We start from the raw sequence: 17,097 nt of genomic DNA, 5'->3' as shown, positions 1-17,097 counted from the left end.
GTGAGGGTGGTGGTGTGGTAGCAGCGTGACCATCGTCTAATCTCGTGCAACTCCCTGTCACGAAGCTACAGTTAAGTGAGCTCTTCTTCCTTGCATAGGCAAGCGCTGCTGTCACGTGCTGCTCTAGTGCCTCTATCAATGCCTTAATTCATGCGTCACCAGTGGGCCTGCGCATGGCACTCTTAACATGTACGCACGAATGCAGAACACGCAGAGGTCAAATGTTAGCTCCCAGGCAAAACTGCCCCGCTCCTTTGTCTCAGCTCTTTTCAGACACGAGAGACTTCACGTTGCCTCGCTAACCTGTATAAATGATGGCATTCTGTCATTCGGATAACATCTTTAAATTAATGCTTCTCACCGCTTCATGCAGACATGGCCAAAGAGAGTGAAGAAGATCACACTGATCACGTCTTTCATGTGTGGCGGGTATGGTTCTCATTGAGTTATTAATCGAGAGATGGCACACTTTTGAACGTCTCGTCGCCATTGCCACCAAGAGCAGGGTCTCTATCACTCTGCGCGTCTGTGTGTGTGCTGCAGGGTGCTGCTGAGAGTGCTGCGCCCCGTCCCTGCCACAGGCTCAGAGAAGGAGATCTCTCTCTCTGTCTTTCATTGAGAAGAGCAAATGCATCATAGAGGAATGTTTTAATTACATCCGTTAATTAGATGCTGAGTTGGTGAGATAAAATGTTATTTCCATTTTTCTGACATTCGGGGCATTCTCTGGTGAGCTGAGGCAGCTCGCAAAGTTGCACGAGAAACACGCCTGTCTGTTAGGACGCATGCAAGACTGTTGCAAAGCGGTCAGATTAATAGAAACGTGAGTGTCTGAAAGGAGCTACGTAGACATCACTCTTCTAAGATTGTTTCTGCCATTCTTAATCAACGTGCGGACGTTTAGGAAGAAACACCTGGAGGTTAAAATGCTCTTTGTGCGAGTCCAACCAAGTGGTGGCATTTGAAAGGAAATCTAATTGTAAATGAGCTCGGCACGATTATATGCACTTCCTGCTTCACTAATATACTCACCCCTGACCCATAAAACAAATATATTAAGACTCTACTTGGTAGACTTCGCTCTCATCCATGTTGTAGATTGCTGCGTTGCCGCTGCACGTGCTGAATTTTGCATTCATCCTAATTTGTCTTGGCGCATTCGATTGTCTCACCTGTTGAGTGCTCATAGTAAAAAAGGAAGCATTTACCTACCCAGGTGGGATGAGCTGCGGTTTAAGCCTTTCCACTCATAGAACCGATCAGTCACTAAAGACCTCGTCTAGAGCTAAATGTGTGCACAGCCATAAAATATTCAGCAGATCAACACTGTTGGAAAATTTAAAATTTCCTTTTCAAACAAAGAAAAATTGCCTTGTTATCGCGTGGAAACCATGCGTCTTTGACCTAATTGGTTTAGATTTGATAAACCCAAGGGCTTTCAAAGTTTTCCCAGTACATAAAAGAGCATGTAATCTTTCAACTGAAGTTAAAACAAACAGCCAGTGATTTATGCCTTCTTCCCGAGCTGATTTGAAGCAGCTTCCTTACAAATTACGGTCCCAGTTCTCTTTATAGTCATAATGTTCTTCTGGTTTCTGTTCAGCTCTCCACTGTCTGCATGAAATAAAAGGCATGCAAAGAAGCACAGGGCTAAGTATCAGTGTCGAAAAAACATCTGCTTCGCAGTCCACTGTAAGCAAATTATATCTTAAAACCAAACCCGAAAGGTTTTTTTTCATTGTTTATTCAGTTTTGAAGAAAAAGTTCAGTCGGTAAGATTGAGACGTTTTCATGGCAAAGTGAATACGCATACAGTGTACTCAGTAAGGCTTTACAAACCAACATTCACGACAATAAGCTTGAAAAAAAAATCCCTCATGTGAAACTTCATGCTATGCAAAACGAACGAATATATAACGGGCTGTTTTCAGCTATTGTTTGATAGTTTCGAGGTCTCTGTGAACATTTCGAGCATGAATAACAAGTTTGCAGCCTCAAAAAGTGAGATTTGTGTGATTCACCGACAAAGAAGTTTAAAAAAAAAATGTCTGTCCTATGTATTTTTTTGTTGTTGTTGCTGTTGTCACTGGTGTCTACTGGTGCTTTACAATATCTGATTATGATGAAAAGGTATAATAATAATAATAATAACCATTTACCACACGTTTGTAGATGTGCATTTATATTTGGTGACTACCATTTGCCAATAAAAAGAGAAAAGAAATAAAAAGAAAAAAGAGAGAGCTTATTATCTGAGCCATTGTTGTAAAGGAAAAGTATACCTTTTCATCCCATTTGCTGATTCTTACAATCGCAGAGGCACATGGCTTTTTTTTTTGTTTAAATGTAACGATCTATTTGACTGAATAATGTAACCGTCATACTGTACATTGCTCTCCGATCGGAAACGAAGCATGCTGTGTGCTCCTGGTCTGTGAGGGACACTCGCAGTCATTATGGTGCTGTCTGTTTTTTCTCACATTGCTCTTTCTGTAGAGGTCATCGCCAGACTGACAGCTCCGAAAAGGCATCTGGGTCTGTTCCCTTTTATTCGGAAATATGGTTCTGTATTAGAACAATATCAAGCTGTCACGTTTGATGTGCACTCTTTACGACTAGACTTGTTTAAGAGTCTCTGCTTTGGGCTCAGGCTCCGGTGACAATGGGCTTCACTCTACAAGTCTCTATATCTTTCTTTGTGTCTATAGTAAACACTCAAATATATACAGTATATAAATATATATCTATTTTCTTTGTATGCATATATTCATTACTATTTTTGCACTGACCTATGGACAGATGGATTTATTTTTTCCACAAAGGGTGCTATTATAACGGAGGCCTTCTCCCACACCTTTTTGCATGACTTGCTCAAAATTCCTCGACTGGTCTGTCATCTCTCCTACTCTCCTCCTACTACTCCTTGAACTGTTGCAATTGAAGCACTGTAATTTTGTAATCCCTACTCGTGAGCTTTGAAATAAACAGGGAGGCTTGAAATTTTGTTTGGTGTACTGGATGTTTTTCTCCTTACCGTCTCAACAGTTCTTCAGCCACTTAAGATGAAAGACAGCCAGTTTCTAATATATTTTACTGGCATTTAAATTAATTTGTTATTAAATCTGTGACAGATGTTTCATGTTGCATTTAAAGCTATTTATATGAAAAAATGGTCACATTTCTGTGTAATATTTGACTTGCCTGACACTCCCCTCAGCTAGATGAGGACTTTTAGCATTTTGCAGCTGACTGTTTTGGTTTTATGGCCCACAGCTTTGCTGTTTTTGATGCAGTTTTCTCATTTACGACCGCAGCAGGCAGATATTTTGATGCCAAGTTTCAGACTGAGAGACCAGTTGAATTGGCTAATGTTCATAACTATCTGCGAGTTGTATAGACATCCAGCTGCTTGCTCTATTGATTACTTACACTCACAGGCCACTTTGTGAACAAAACATTTAACTGGTCATTAACACAAATATCGAATGAGCCAATTACATCGCTGCAACCCAATACTCTGAGGCAAATGGACATGGTCAGGATGACCTGCTGAAGTTCAAACTGAGCATCAGAATGAGGAAGAAAGGTGATTTAAATGACTGTGAATGTGGCATGGTTGTCGGTGCCAGATGGGCTGGTCCAACTCTAATTGGTTCAAAAAAACTGAACAACAGAAGAAAAAATAGTGCCTTATCCTGGTCTTAGTCTTTATTTTTGCTCCCAGCTTCACGTAACAATACGAAGGCATCGATCCATCCTGGCTCGTCTCAACTGTTCAGGCTGGTAGTGGAGGTGTAACAGTGTGGGAGATCTTTTCCGCGCACATTTTTACTTAGTGCTACAACCTACCTGAGTATTGTTGCTGACCATGTCCATCCCTTTATGACCACAGTGTATCCATTTTCTGATGGCTGCTTCATGCAAGATATCACGCCATGGCACAAAGCTGAAATCACCTCAAACTGTTTTTTTGACCATGAATGATGAAGTTAATGAGTTCACTTCACTGAAATGGCCTCAAAAGTCACCAGATCTCACTTCAATAGAGAACCTGTAGGATGTGGTGGAATGGGAAATTCACATCATTGATGTGTAGCCAGCAAATCTGCAGCAACTGTGCGATGTTATTGTGTCAGTATTGACCTCCAGCACCTGTGCCCCCAAGGCAAAAAGAGTCCCACCTGATACTAGCAAAGTGTACCTAATAAAGTGTCCAGAAAGTGTATTTAAATGTAAATGTTGTGTCTACAACTCCAAAGCGACCACAAAAAAAAAAATGCAGGTTTAATAATTATTGAGAACTAAAAAGCACAAAAGAAATAAATCATAATTTTTGGACAAGAGAAAAGAGAAAAAGAAGTCTTGACGGGAGACGCTGTCTTGACATCTGAGCACCCAGAGGAATACACAGCAAGAGTTGTGAATTATCTGCGCTCCCTTCCATTGAACCATGTGTCACATAGCTACAGGAGTTATGAGCCTAAATTTACTCCAACTTTACAGGCGGCTGCTGCCTCATGGCTAGTGGGGAATGGGGGTCAAGATCTCTCCATAGGAACAAGAACAAAAATAGTTTTTAGTGTTGTTTCTAATTACGAACGATGAGTGCCACGACTCATTAATCCTTTCCTATCAGCACTGGGCCGGCTGGCAGCACCAGAATAGCCCTGATCTTTGTGCTGCTGCACGCCGCTCTCCAGTGAGCCCTGCATGGACGTATTAGGCAAAGGGGGCCTGAGAGGAGGACCTACCTTTCCTGTACACACACACATACACAGGTGCACACACACATACATTCATACACGCACAGTCAAGTGTGTGCATACTTCCCAGTCAGAGGAGAAGGTGACATAATCCAGAGAGGAACTCCAACCCTGAGGACGGCTGCGCTGGTTACAATCAAAACTGTTTCCTTTGTTGTTCTTGGGTGACGTCTCACCTAAATGACACTGCAGCAGCACTCTGCTGAGACCTTGTGAATAAAATGCTGCCGGTCAGTAAACTTTATTATAAACTACACTAAATGTACAATATGGATTTGAGCTAATGGGCAGGCAAAAGGATTGCATAAAGTATGAAAGAATGGTGAACAGCTTGATTCTCCTAAAAATAACTGTACTTAAGGATTTATTTGGTGTATTAATTTGATACTGTGACCAGGTTTTCTCCTTTCAGTGACTCTAAAGTCTGCAAAAACAGTCATGAAATATGATAGAATTCTTGGCTGAACTTCCCACTGCTAACGTCCACTAGAACCGCTGTGTCTTCCTCCCCTCACCCGCAACTGTCACTGCAGATAGCCCCCCTGCTTAAGCCTGGTTGTGCAGGAGGTTTCTTCCTGTTAAAAGGGCGTTTTCCCTTCCCACTGTCGTCAAAGTGCCTGCTCAAAGGGGGTCATCTGATTGATGAGGTTTTCTCTGTTTTCTCTTTACCTTACAATATAAAGCATCTTGAGGCAACTGCTGTTGTGATTTGGCGCTATGTGAATACAATTGATTTGAATTGAAATGAATTGAAAATGAGTGATCTTGTTGCCTTTGAAATTGGTGCTTTGAAGACAGGGACCAGATCGAGACCGCTCGCAGTCGGCTCCTGTCTTTAAAGCAACTTTGGTGATAAAACAGCAGTAATATGGAATCAGTATGCTGTCAGTTTGTGGTCAAGTTGGGAAGCGTGATGAAACAAACTCGAGAGAATCATATATTCCTCCACAAATGAGGCAGGTTTGCTTTAATACAGAATATAACCAGAATGCAACCAGTTGAACGAAAAGCTTTCTGGAAATGAATGTGTCGCAGACGAGTTGCTCTCTGATTCCAGTGTGTAGGCTGCTGCAACTACTGCAAATGCAATCACCAGGAAACCAGAGAGGTTTAGGAGGTTGCGCCCCCCCCTTAGAATGACTTTGCCATTAGAATGCAAATTTACTTCTTCATTTCAATCCCTCAAACCTTACTTGCACAAACACTTGATGAGGAAATCTTCTGCAGCTGTGTCCTGAAGGGCATTAGCCACCGTTTAAAGAAACAAAGCCTCACAATGTGAACAGTGTACACCATTCTGAGGTATCAACACCAGAGCCACAATAGCAGAAGGAACAATTCCTCAGCTGCACACACAGCAAAGCAGTCTTACCTTTTCTGCCATCTATACAGGCAAACATTTGTTGACTCACTGTTTTCGCTGACTCACTCAGGCCAAAAAACCAAAATGCTTTTTTTTAGTAGAATAGGCATGGATTTTATCCCTGTCTGCACAGAATACCTTATTAAGACTGATTTATTTGGTTCCTGATTAGTGGTTTTGTGCAGGATAATTATTGAGTTTTGTAGCTTGATTATCTTTTAACAGATTCACATTAATGCTTTCTACTGTTCAGTCTTTATGCTGAACCAAGCTAGACAGCAGTTAAAATTTACAGTGCAGACATGAGAGTGGTATCAAGCTTTTCAGATATCTCCATAAACAAGTAAATGAGCAGATTTTTTGAACATGTGAATTATTCATTTACAGCCTTTAATATGCATTTCTCCCCCTCAGGCTCTGCTCATGAGTGCTTTAAGGATGTGTTTTTTTAGAGTTGCCATGTCTATGTCCACATAGATTTGTACACCGGTGCACATTTGTAATAGTTTGGGTTACAATATTTCGTGAAAATGAAATGAAATCCTCTTTTAGAAAACAGTGGGCTTTCATAATGTTCATAAAGAAGTGTGCAAAACATCAAAAACCATCTCCTGTATCTAAATCTGAGCAGTTGGCAGGTCATTGTTTTGGAATTAGATGTTCAACGATCACTTATGGATGTAAAGTTTTGGTGTCTGCAAACTTTTGGCAGCACAGCGTATATATATTTATACCTGTGATGTAGATTAGTCTGGACGAGCTGTCCCACTCACTGTGATGTACTTCTGCTGTAAATGAGTTCTGGCCTCCGATTCTCTGCAGTCAGCTCTTAGTTGGTGAGTATGAATTATCCTCCTGCATCACAAACAGAGACACAAACAGGAGTGTGAGACGGGGAGACAAACGGGGTCGGCGAGGGCCAGAGAGAGATAAAATGCGAGAGAAGGGGTCATGGCTCATTTCCACCCCTGTGCACCAGGGAGCTTACAGAGAGGGTCTCCAGGTATGACACAAGTGCCATATTGATGTCTCTGCAAATAAGCAAATGCAAATATGCCACCTGGAGTGGAGCCAAAGACGGGAAAGGACAAGGAGCTCGGAGAGTGAACATAAACAAAGAAAAATGTTATTCTGCAAAGATCAAATTGATATCAAACAACACTGCCGGCTCTGCAGTGGGAAGAGATAAATACGCTGTCATCTGGAGCTGCTGAGTCCACAGCTTTGCAGAGTGAAGAGCGGCGGAGGTTCATTATCGCTTGTGGCACGTGTCGGACATTTGAAGTGTCATGTGTTGCTACACAGCCACAAACTGACCACTACACAAGAAACAGGCTCAGTGTGGTGACACCATATGTCACGCTGTCTCTGCGTGAAGCTGCTGTGGCCATGTTTGGAGTGTATCTGGTGGCTTGAGGCTCCTCCCCCAGCAGAGTGACACTTTATCGGAAAATAACACATTGTATTCATGCATGTATTGATTCACAGCACTGTATTTGGTCTAGTTTGCCTCATGATTCATATACACACACACTGTCATGCAATAATCGTCAATAGACACGCAACAGCTGTCAGTTTTGAACCATTCCTATCTTACTTTTAGTGCTTTTAATACATTTTATATAGAAAACCCAGCCATGGGGGCATGAGCCAGTGTACCTCTGCTGCTGTTGCCATGCCAAAAAGTGATGATCTGTCAAAAATGTGTTTTTTTTATGCCCAATTTTCTTTTTTTATATTGGTAAATAGCCTGTAGTAAACAGGCTATGAAAGGATTATATATAAAATTATATGTAAAATAAAGAAATGACCTAACTATCGTTATGACTCTTCATTATTCCACTCAATCCAGTCCTTTTTGGCCAGTTAAAATAACGTTATAGAATTGTTACGTTATAATTTCTTCCTCCTTTTGGTCAGATCTCGCTTGAAAAAGACTTCTTTAATCTCAATGATAGTTCTGATCCAAATTGAAAAAATGGATTTATAAAACTAACTTTGCCAGAAACTGATTGGTTTAAAATGACTTGATATTATTCATGAGAGACATGTTTAAGAGGTTATAGTTCAACTGGTCATTTACAGCAGCTTAAATACAAGAATCCTGGCACGATGCTGGTCCCAAGCCCTGGTAAACAGGGTGGGTTGTGTCAGGAAGAGCATCTGGTATAAATCAGACATAAAGGTCATCAAAAATGAAATTTCCATACAGGATCGGTTGAAGTTAACAATGACTTTATCCAAAATAATATACAGTGGAGAAGAGAGGTCAGGAAGAAGGTGTGGCAGGGTTGAGTAGGTGTAGATAAGTGCCAGGGGTGATTTGTGACAGAAGGATGGCAAGAAACGGAACGTTTATAAGATAGATAGTGAGACCTGGTATGATGTATGGTTTGGAGACAAAAAGGCAGGAGGCTGACCTGGAAGTGGAAATTTTCTTTGGGAGTGACCAGAATGGACAAGATTAGAAATGAGTACATCAGAAGGAGAACTCAGGCTGAGCAGTGTGAAGACAAAGTTAGAGAGGCAAAGCTGAGATGGCTTGAACATGTGTAGAAGAGGGATCGTGGATATATTGGGCACAGGATGTTGAATATGGAGCTGCCAGGCAGGAGGAAAAGAAGAAGACCTCAGAGAAGATTCATGCTGTAGTGAAGGAGGATGATGGGGATAAGGGGAGGTAGAGGCAGATGATCTGCTGTGGTGATCCCATAAGTGAGCAGCCAAGAGCAGAAGAAACAGGAGAATACATTTTATGGAAATGATTTATCATTTTAAAATATAATAAGGTTAAGACAGAAATTACAATAGAGACACAGCATGACTGAGGTGGCTGACTCACAGTCATGTAGACTTATCAGTTTCAGTAAACATATACATCAAAGCCTCCCCTGACTTGTTGAGTTGGAAAATCTGACCAATGACAGTCGGTAACTTGTCATTTAGATAAAAACAACTGAGATTAACTTGTCACACATGGCCATGAGGTAAAGTGCATTTAATTAACACCATTACATAATCTTGTTATCTTTAATTGATGCACATTTTGCATTGTTTCAGTGCTTGCATGCGTTATTCCCCATAGTATATCGCACAAAATCATGGCTCTGGTAATCATTCTTGTCATGAGTCCACCACACTGTGCACGTTACAGTTTGGTTTAGAGCTGGTTTTAAAACAGCAGCCATTCTGTTCTGAATCTGTTTTTCTAAATTGTTTTGTCGTTATTTTTTTATTTTTTGCAGGATATTTCTCAACTTGAGATAAGTAGAAATTATTCTTTTATCATCATAATTTTATCAACTGCAGCTCAACCACTTCCTAGGAGTGAGTAAGAGTCCACACACCATCATTTCCTGATGATGCTGGTGCATGCAGTATGTTGTAGTTGGCTATTTTAATGGCAGTATCAACAACTATACGAATTTTAATCTAGGCATGCGTGGTGACAGGTGCTCAGATTCCCACTAATTATCATGATGTCCCTTCCTTAGATTGACATTTTTGAGTGATATCAGTGCTTTTTGACTTTTCCCTTAAAAATGAAGCTATTACAACTCACTGTTGTGTTCAAGAAACCGGTTTGAGATGAACATGCTTTCATGTCGTTTACGCCAAATTCTGAGCCTACTGAAAGCGGCAGCAGAAATGAAAAGTCATCAGATGAGGAAATGTTTGTCCACTGTTGGTGAAACCAACACTGTTCTTATCGGACAGAAATAGCAACTGCTGTAGCCCATCCCCTTTAAGATTCAACATGTTGGAACTTCACACCTTGGTTGCAAGAAGCTGTTATCAGTTTAAAGCAGTCTGGCCGTTCTCCTCTGACCATTATATTCAGCCAGAGAACTGTTGCTTACTGGCCATTTTCTCTTTTCTTCTGATAATTATCTGTAAACCCTAGAGAGAGAGTGGCTGAGTGGGAAAATCCCAGCAGATCAGCAGTTTTTATATACTTAGACCACCCTGTCTGATACCAACCACCTTTAAATCACTTTTCTTCTTCATTCTGATGCTCCGTTTGAACTTCAGCAGGTCGTCTCGATGATGGCTACATGCCTAAATGCTTTGTGTCGCTACGGTATGTGACTGGGTGATTAGACATTTGTAACAAGGAGCTGAACAGATGTACCTAACAAAGTGGCCAATGAGCGTAGATATGTTTATTTAGATGATCAATTCAATTCAATTTTATTTATACAGCACCAAATCACAACAACAGTCATCTCAAGGTGCTTTATATTGTAAGGTAAGACCCTACAATAATATATACAGAGTAAAACCCAACAATCATATGTCCCCCTATGAGCAAGCACTTTGGTGACAGAGATATTAACAAAAATAATAAATTAATGGTTTAAAATTGCAGCTTTTAGTTATTTCAAATACTTCAGGTAATGCAATAAAGAGGTCTGTAGCTGGTGGGCAACCCCCTGCTTATTTACTTATTTCCAAAGTAAAGCTCAGCATGAACATTCTGCGTTAAACTGTTATGTGAGTGATGTCATCTAAGACAAAGTGACAGGGCTGAAAAAAAAAGCAGAAGAAAAAAAAGGGAACATTGTGTCATCATTTATTTAATTTTAAGAATGATACTGCAGATGAGAGGAGGAAAACCGTGACCTCACATCGGGATTTGGAATTGTTGAACTGCGGTTGTAAACAATGTGGAATTCGACTGAAACCAAACAATAGCGGTGTGTGGGATGGCTGTTGCCTCACAACGTAATGAGTTCACAAACACATGCTTTTCTTGCTGGTGTGCTTCATAATGAGTCCTCATTTTCTCCGGATTACAACAGAAGGCCGCAAAAGTGGTTTTCTGGAGAGTACAACTCCTGTAAATCCTGTCAAATCTTTTCTTTTTTATTATTTGTATTGTGTTGTAACAATTTACTCATCCAGTTTTTGTAACTGTTCAAATATAAGGCTGGTAAAACAGCAGCGAGAGAAGCTTTATCCTGAATTAAAGCAGTGTGGGGAAATTCATTCAATCGCTCACTTCCTTTTTGAGTACAGTCAATTTTAAATAATGTAAATGAAATTTGGATTGCAAAAATAGCCTCTCAGAAGCACTATTGGACTATTTTGTTGCACTGATAATACCAGGATGACTGTAACATAAAGCAGAGCGAGCCCCAAAATCTAAAGCAGGAAATGTGCGTGGCGTTTGCAGCTGTGTTATCACTTCTTTCTACATGGCCACTCTTCTCTTGTGCCCGCTTTAGATGCGATATGTCAGCGGGCACACACATGAAGAGCAGCGGCTCGAGGGGGAATGACCAAAAGTGCAATTTCACCACATTATTAATAGAGCATGAGCTTTACACATGAAAAACCAGGCAACCGCTGACACCCTGATCTATTTTCATTGACCAAAATGAAGCAACTTCCTAAATTACAGATGAGATACGTTTTTTTTAATAGTTAAGTATGTTTTATTAAAACAAGCCCTCAGGATTAAGTGATTTTTTATTATGTAAAATAGAAACTTAAACCCAAACCTATATATTCAATGTAATTTCTGCTCCAACTAAACCCAGTGCAAGTCTGAACCTTCCCTATCTCTGCTGTAAGCATCTTGAAAGCTGTCTGGTCCTGCTCCGTGGCCCTCCTCTCCCCTTACCACCATAGAGAGAAAGCATCCCCCTCTCCTACCTCCCTCCTTCCTCCTCCTCATCTTTCCTTCTACTTTTTACCCTGGGAAACCCCCCGCCACAGTCTTCATGACACATTCAACCCACCTATTATGTTGCAATGTGGGGGGCCCAGGAAGCCAAAACAGTAATTTAGACCCCTATTTTACTGGAGCACTTATCTTCTAAGTGCTCAGAGACGCATTGTTGTGATGTTGACGACTTTTGACTCATGTTCGAGGCTCACATTTGAGCTTGTGCTACCGCTGAAAGTGATTTTATTGCACAGTTGTCTAGAGAATGAATATCTGGAGAGCTTAAGATTTGAACTATACTTTACAGGTGTTACTTAAACGCAACCTTTTGGTTTTTAAGACACACAAATGTACGTTGGAATTTTTTCCAGAAAGTTTCCTTTGTCTTGTTTCTTCCTGTATGGAGGCTTTTGCTCCATAATTACACTCATGACGATGATATCAGTCGAATTACCAACTTTCCATTTGGTGGTCTGGGCTCCAAAATTACTAATTAAATATGCCTTTGGTGTAAAAATGGGACCAAAATTCCAACACAGGAGGTCTGTATTTCTCCATTTTCATGACCTTTGAGTGCTTTTTTATTCCCACGAGGTGTTATTTTTAACTTAACCTTTAAAAACATACATAATTTCCCCAAGCATGTGGAAGTCAAATCTTTCGCGCACTGACAAAATTCAGCCCATTGTTCGCAGAGCAACCAGAGGCAGCAAGCTCAAGAATCTGAGTATTAATAGAGTGTGACCTTTCGGTACTCACGCACGGGCAAATACACACACCGAATATCTCATAACAACTTGTAGTAACTCAGCAGGTTCTGTTTGCAGACAGTGAGCTAAGGTGCAAAGTTGAGCTTGTTTTAGTATCCTTGACTTTCTCAGCCATGCAGGTTTCATATGCGGCGAGTGTAACTCAATAGGTCCATCAATTACCTCTGTTTCCTAGGTGCCTTCACAAACAACAGCTGCAGAGTTTAATAAACTAGCCATGCAATTCAATCACATGGGATAAAATATCATGAAGCCTGAAAAGCAGCAGGATGATGAAAGTAGGGCCGTCTTGTTGTCGTCGCTCCTGTCTATCTGTCTGGCTATCTGCGATCCAGATTTGTGCCCTTTCAGAAGTGCCGTACTTACAGGAAATTCATCATTCATTGGCTCTTTCGATCGAGGCCACTTCTGATTTTGAAGTGACACGGTATGTTGCTTGGCATCGAGGCACGCTGTCGCTGGATTAAGTTGCATCAGGCTTCATTTTTGGTTATGGGACAGAGGTACATTTTTTCCATGGTAACTGGAAACTCATTCATAGCCCCGTCCTTGAATAGAGCTCCTCTCTTCTTTTAGATCGAAGTAACTGGTTCAGACACGTGCGCCCGCTCAGCTCTCTATTTACTTTATTTGCGCAGCTAAAAAGAATATAAATACAAGATTAAAAAAGACAAAGCAAAACCGAGGTGAAAAGGAGGAGAGGAGGGCTTGGTGGGGGCAAAGAAATAGGAAAACATGAATGCAAAAAGAAACCATAAAGAGCAATAATAATAACTGTATATGTGCCAGTGTGCAGGGGCCGCAGTCAAACGAGGTCACAGCGATTTCCTTATATAATGAAGGGGACAGGAAGCAGAGGGTGTTTCCAAAACACTTCCAGACATGGTGCAGACGATCACACTGTATATCTACAGCTAAACTTAGGCAGTGATGTAGCAGATTAGATTCCTATTTTACACCATGACTGAAACCAGACTAAACTTGTACTTGAAACGTCATTTTTACACGTTGTTTTTTTTTGTCAGATTTAGTGATGAACTATAAAAGTGCTTCAGCATGAAAAGACCCCACCAAAACATGTTTGTTTAGCGCAGCTGAAAGTGCTTCACACATGACTGACAAGCTGATAATGGGAAAATTAAAAGCAGATGAAGGTCACCTTAAAGGGAGAGGAGATAAAACAGCGTGATTTAGACAGATGATCTGATTGGCTACATCAAGTCCCAGCATAGGCCAGTAATAATAATAATAATGTCAATAATAATAATGATAACAAGAGAAGGATAATAATGATTATTTTGAAAACTGCTCCACTACAGTCCAAGAATAAAGAGACAAAGCTGGAAAAAGGCCCACCTTAGAGCTTGACAACATCAAATATTATTCTGGTCCATCTGCGGGGCTTCGGCTGTAACGTGTAATTAGCAATGATATTTACACTGAATGCATCATGGAGCATATTTTCACCTCCTAATTTTTGCTGTTGACCCACAAACAGCTGGATGAGCTCTAACTACTGCTTCAAGTGTGCACTGAGAAAAGTAAAGAGTGCATCTAGGTTACTGTGTGTGGCTGTTTTACAGAGGACATACTCGGCTGCAACTTGGGAGGTACGTGAAAGTGAATGTTAGTCCAACTCTAAGCTCTTCCCAACTTTCCCAACCTGCCTGTGGCTCCCTGCTCCAAGCCCAGTCATCCCCTCAGAGGACTGAAGTCATCAAAGGCACAAATCTTTGTTTAGTTTTTATGAAATTACATTTGTTAAGCGTTATTTTAGGCTACAAATATGGTGTGCCAGCTATGATTTAGCAGCGGGCTGGTGTATGCAGTGTGTATGTTCTCTGTAATTAAGGAGCATTTAACTCGGAGCAATGTTTTTTTCCAAGACATTGAAGCTCTGTGGCTCCAGAAGCTTTATCAGACTTGTAACTTGACTTGTAGGTAAGATGAGCACGTTGGCGTTCGGTGTTTTCACTGGACTTGTTGGTAATAGGGAAAATATAGATTATATTACCGCATTAATCAAACTTGTGACTCAGCGGGGAGAACATATATGATCATTAGACTGAGTCACATGGGAGGAAATAAGAAGAGCGCTGATTCTAACAGCTGCACTGGTTTATAGTGAAAGATGGACAGGCTTGACACAGATGAGAAGACAAAGTGGAGGGGGCAGGAGACAGCAGCACTGAGCAACGTCAGACTATCTCGATCCTGTGTCTCACACGCCTTCTAAGCGGAACTCTTTTACATCAGCAACACGAGAGAAACACAATGACAACATAAATACACATGAGCCATATGCTGTTTATGGAGACATCATACAGTGCTCCATGATGTCTCCATGAACATCCATTCAAAAAAGTCTGCAGGAACTAGTCTTTAAGGGATGCTTACACTGAGTAACTTTGAGCAGTCTTTTATTCCTTTAGGTTCTCTTTTTTGTTCTGATGGAAACATCAGTGGAGCTGAATCAGGACTTTTATAAATAGCCCAAACTGTGATAACATAACAGAGCTCCTCAGTGGGGCTGCTGAAGCTCCCTGCAGCCAAACTCTGTGCTGTACAGACATGAGAGAGGAGACTGCTGCACTCTGGTGGACAGAAAGGGGAAATATTCCAGCGGTATGTCTTTGCACAAAATATGCTGGTAAAGAAATCTCTGAATCTCCTGTTTTCACTCTAAGCTGTACCACTTTAATCTGACCTGCCACTAACTGCAAACAGCATCTCAGCTCGGGTAGTGCAAATTTAATACCACGAATACACCCGTAGAGGATTTCCTGACAGGTTTTTTAGATGATTTTGAACTTAGATAGTCTGATATTTGCAATTTGAATCATCCTAACAGATGTGGTTGAATAACAGCTGCTGCATGTGCCGCTCTGAAGCTGACTGAGTGATTGAGTTCACATTAAGACAAACGTATTTTTAAGATTAGCAAAAAGCGCACACAATAATGTGAATTTAACTAAGTGTACCCGTTTCTTAGTGCTATACAGTCTTGGATCAACAATACTACTGCATCCAGTGCTTCAGTTGATAAAATTGCACCTGACATTATTGACACAACTCTGACAACTCCTAACAGTTTGCGCTGCAGGAGTGAAATTGAAATATGGTTCATTGGTTAGAAGTGGCCTAAAGTACAGCGTTTTCCAGGGGTCCACATTTGAAAAAAACAAAACAAAAAAACACTTATCCAATGCAGTGTGTGTGTATTTGTGTGTGAAATTTGCACTAGCAAAGAAAGTGCAAATCTGTATGTGCAGTAATTTAATTATGATTGTGCTCTTATATAATATTGTGTAACACCATATGTTTAAAATATGTGATTTTAAGCATTCGTCTTCTCATGAGGTGGTTTACATTTGTTGTATATTTATGAAAGCTGGTGTTCGTTTCAGGAAATAAAGTCTGGAATTCTGCTGCCTTTCTGGTTTAGGACACAAAAGAGTCAAAGAATTTAGAGAACTTCCGATATAAAATACAGATCTCTGAGCAAAGGTCAAGGTGGTGTATAGATGCTCTCTACTGAGGTTTTCCACACACCTGATCGCTAACTTGTCTGCCATTTTGGATCATGGGTCAAGTGAATAAGGCCTACAGACCAGTACTAGTCACTGCTTCCTCACAAGTTGGCATCAACCTCCTTGCAATTGCTTTGATTGAGAACATTTTGCTGCCTTCACCTTCCATCTTTTTCCACTTATTGAATTCAGGGTCACGGGGGCGAGGCTTGGTGGGTTGAGCCTATCCCAGCTCTCATAGGGTGAGAAGCCGCTAATCTACTGCAGGGCTAACACAAACCGCGATTCATATTCAGGTTTAGAACCACCAGTTAGCCTAACCTCAGGTCTGTGGGCAGAATCCAGATTACCTAGAGAGAGCTCGCCGATACAGCGTGCACAAGCTTCGTGCAGAAAACCCCAGACTGGATTTGAACCAGGACCTTCTTCTGCACATCACCAATGCTAACCATTGAACCACCGCACTGCTTGAAAGGGACATGCTTTTATAATATTGCTATCACTGTATTCACCTGCTGTCTCTGCAGAGCTTCTTTGCCCCACCTCTTTACCTTTACTCAGTATTTAATCTTTCTGGGTCTATCATAAACTGTGATTATATTGTAAATATATATATATATATATATTACAAATTATTATTGTAATTTTTCAAAGTCACAGAGTCCTGTTTGATGTCCATACATTATATAAACTCTCATTCATCTCTGAGTCTGTTTGATTGATGGTGAGGATGACGCCTGTCGTTGCTGCCGCTGCGCGCATCCTCGTCGTGGCTGTCAAAACCCCGCTGGCTTTTTTTGGAGAGGACGCGAGATGACCACGGCACAAAGCGTGAATCACCGGTGGACCCGTCTCTTCTTCTCTTTGTCTTGCTTCTTTGTATGCCACAGCGGTTATACCAGCCCCCTGCTCTGATTAATGCATGTTTATGAGATACTGCATTAAAGCTGTCACTGTCCAGATCCCCTCCCTCCGTTCTCTTCACTGTGTGTGTGTGTGT

Source organism: Rhamphochromis sp. 'chilingali' (assembly GCF_963969265.1).
Source record: "Rhamphochromis sp. 'chilingali' genome assembly, chromosome: 5".
Lineage (NCBI taxonomy): Eukaryota > Metazoa > Chordata > Actinopteri > Cichliformes > Cichlidae > Rhamphochromis > Rhamphochromis sp. 'chilingali'.
The sequence above is the reverse complement of the archived record's forward strand: the minus strand, read 5'-3'. Positions refer to the sequence as shown.